A 3,543-nucleotide genomic window follows, 5' to 3' on the forward strand; every position below is an offset into this window, starting at 1 on the left:
AGTCCCTTCCTCCAAGGCTGTCATCTGCTCTCCAAAGGGCAGCTCATCTCGGCATTCAAGTCCCGACCAACTTCACCTGCCTCATTTCTTGCATCTGATAACCCCTGCCATGCATGTTTTAATTCCTGGCATCCGAGTTTAAAATCTTTTCATTGGTTCCCTGAAATTAAACTTTTTTTTTTCAAACTTTAGCATTTTTATAGAATCTTCAATCATGTAAGGCACATTAGTGCTAAACAAAGTGTAAGAGGGTAGGGGGTTTCAAATATAAAAACATAAATGAGTAATGTTCACCTTTTCCTCCAACCCTTTTTTCCCCTCCATTTATTGTCATCAGTTGTTCTCTCTGTTTGAGGGTGCAGAAGCTGGCATACCCCAGGAAGGAAAATTGGCAAAATAAGATAACGGAGGACCAAATATTGGGAGTGGAGCGAAAGCAATAGGCATAGCAAGAAATGGACTGAAACTCGGAGGTCAAGAAGGCATAAAGCAAAAAAAAAAAAAAAAAAAAAAAAGAAGGCATAAAGCAATGAGCAATAAGGCGAGAAGGTAAACCGGGAGTACTGGAAGACAAGGGGAGAGACCTTGGCCAATTCTCCACGGGGTGCCACGGGCCTCCCTGTGGGAAAGAAACATGAGCCAGCCTTTCCTTGCTGGCCATTCTTGTATTTCCTGGAGGCAGCTCCATCATTACCCCTGATCTAATTGTGGGGATATGTGGGGGGCCTCTTACTTGTGGACCCCTGGGTGCAAAGAACCCCTGACCTCATGGCAAAGCCATGTGTAACTTTGCATTATTGCCATCTCTCTCGGTGCCCCCACTGCTGCCCCCTGCCCCCTCTATCATCAGTGATGATAGTGAGGGGTGCCAGAGAATTCCTGGGACACATTAATAGAATCCTGTCCCCTAAGCCTCCAGCCTGCCAGCCCCTCCGAGCTATTTACCTCTGCTGTTGCTAGGGACTCTTCCGCAGCACCAGGTGGTGGCCCATAGGGGTGTTTGAGAGCTCAGGAATGCAGGCTCCTGCAGTCTCCGAGGGGCGCTCCAGTTGCTATCTCGCTCCGGGTCAGACGCGATGGGGGCCCCAAGGCTCCACATCCTCTTTCGCATGGAACTGGAACACTGGAGAGACACGTCGTTGGGGTGCGGCTCCCGGATCCCACACTCATTTGCAACTACTCCACGGGGTGAAGGGGTGTGCCCACCAAGGACATCTTCAATACAAGCCTTGGAGAAAGTTGATCAGGAAAATCTTCGCGAGATGATGTCGAAAACCAGCTAAATGGCCACATAGGCCAGCTCGGTCCGGAGAGAGGACTTGTGCTTCGGCTTTAGAGCATCTTGGCTACTCGAATGAAGCCAGGGACCAACTGCTTCTTTCTAGATTTGGAGTTCTCTTTCTGCGGTTCTGAAATTAAAAATTGAACAGGGTGTCCTATATCTTAATTGGCGACTCTTGTGTCAGTCCAAACATCCCAGACATCATGAGGCTTTATTTATTTATTTTAAAGCTTTATTTATTCCTGAGAGACACACACAGAGAGGCAGAGACACAGGCAGAGGGAGAAGCAGGCTCCCTGCGGGGAGCTGGTGCGGGACTCGGTCCCAGGACCCCGGGATCATGAACTGAGCCGAACACAGACGTTCAACCGCTGAGCCACCCGGGCGTCCCAACATCATGAGGTTTTAGTTCTTAAATCTGTTTAAGTGCTTTATTTGGGACATACTTATACTAAAAAATTATTCATCATTAAGCTGAAATTCGAATTTAATTGGGCACCTTATATTTTTATTTGCCAAACCTGGCAACCTAGGTCCTACACAGTTTATAGGGGTGAGGGGTCAAGGATTAAAGAGCTGTCAAAGATTAGAGAGCCCCAATCTGGACCCTGAAACTCTGCCCAGCAGGTTGCTTGAAAGCCTCCTTTCCAAACTCCTACCCTGGTCCATGGAAGGGGCTGGAGCCCAGAAATTCCTTGGGAGGAGCTGCTCCACTGCTGCCCACGTCTCTCCGCATTCTGGCCTTCAATTTCCTCTTCTATAAAATGAAACTAGAGGTGTCCGGGTGGTTCAGTGGTTGAGCGTCTGCCTTTGCTCAGGTCCTGATCCCGGGGTCCTGGGATCGAGTCCTGCATCGGGCTCCCCTCAGGGAGCCTGCTTCTCTCTCTCCCTATGTCTGCCTCTCTATCTCTCACGAATAAATAAAATCTTAAAAATAAAATAAAATGAAACTAATAGTTTCTCTACCCTCTCAGCCTCTCTCAGGGATCAAACACCTGAGTAGAGTAGTGGATTCTCAGCTAACAGGCCATGCCCAGAAGGCAAATGGGCTTGTGGGGTAGTTTCTGTTCTTTGGCTCCCTAAAGGACCTTCAGGAATGATTAGGACAAAGGTTTTTTTTTTTTTTTTTTTTTCTTTCCCCAAAGCACTTTGTAAACCAGTTAAACCACCTTAATGAGAACTGATTCATCCAAGGAGCATCAACAAATGCTAAAACCAATGTGGGGGATTAGGACATTCAATAGTACCTTATTGTAGATAGACCTGGCAGGTAACAACAGGAAAACAGTCTGGTCGCCCGCCCTCTGATCTAGAGGGGACTCAAAAGACCTGCCAAGTAAACTCCATGTTTAACCTGGGATTAGAATGTGAGCCAGAAAAAATAATAGCTGGAGACGACATCACAGGGGCAGCTGGAGCAAGTGGAATGTGGACTGGGGACTAGGTACCAGTGTTGTATGGGTGTTAAATTTCCTGAATTTGATCATTTAACAGTGATATGGAAAAGAATGGCCTTATTCTTAGGACAAATGTGCTGCAGTATTTAGAGACGAAGGGTCACATATCTGCAACTAACTGTCCATGATTCAGCAAAAGAAAACAGAGAGCAAAGAAGGCGGAGAAAAAGAGAAAGAGGTCAAATGATAACAGCTGGTGAATCTGATCGTCCATTGTACTATTCTTTTTTTGGTAAAGATAGATAGATAGATTGATTGATTGATTGATTGATTTCTAGAGCACAAGCAGAGGGAGCAGCAAAGGGAGAGGGAAAGAGAGAATCCCAAGCAGACTCCTTGCTGATTGGGGAGCCCACCTCGGGGCTTACTCTGAGATCATGACCTGAGCAGAAATCAAGAGTTGGACTCTTAAATGACTGAGCCACCCAGGCACCCCTCATTGTACTATTCTTACAATTTCTCTGAACCTTGGGTATTTTTCCAAGTCTGAGGGCACTCAAAGATAAAATATCAGAAGTGGAAGCGGTCTTGAAGACCCAGTGCCCTGTCCCACACCTGCAGCCATCCTTTCTCAGAGGAGGATCCTGAAAGGGGAAGGCCTGAGCCTGTCACACAGTGAATGGCAGTGAAACTTACCTGCTTGGTTTGTGTCTCAAGAACAGGAGGGGGCCACCTAATCAATGTTATCCTAGCTTTTCTCTCTGCTCCCCCACACTGTGGCCACCCTATAGTCCTGCTGCAGAGATAAGCAATTCCCACGGAGTCTGGGTAGAAATCTATCCCTCCTTCTCCAGAGAAACAGAG

At 47.1% G+C, this 3,543-nt stretch overlaps 1 pseudogene; it reads right to left on the reverse strand.

The window, feature by feature from the left end:
* Window positions 1-289: 289 nt before the first annotated feature.
* Window positions 290-2,018, reverse strand: LOC112674829 (proline-rich protein 32-like; annotated as a pseudogene).
* Window positions 2,019-3,543: the final 1,525 nt, after the last annotated feature.

Source organism: Canis lupus, chromosome 10 (genome assembly GCF_003254725.2).
Source record: "Canis lupus dingo isolate Sandy chromosome 10, ASM325472v2, whole genome shotgun sequence".
Lineage (NCBI taxonomy): Eukaryota > Metazoa > Chordata > Mammalia > Carnivora > Canidae > Canis > Canis lupus.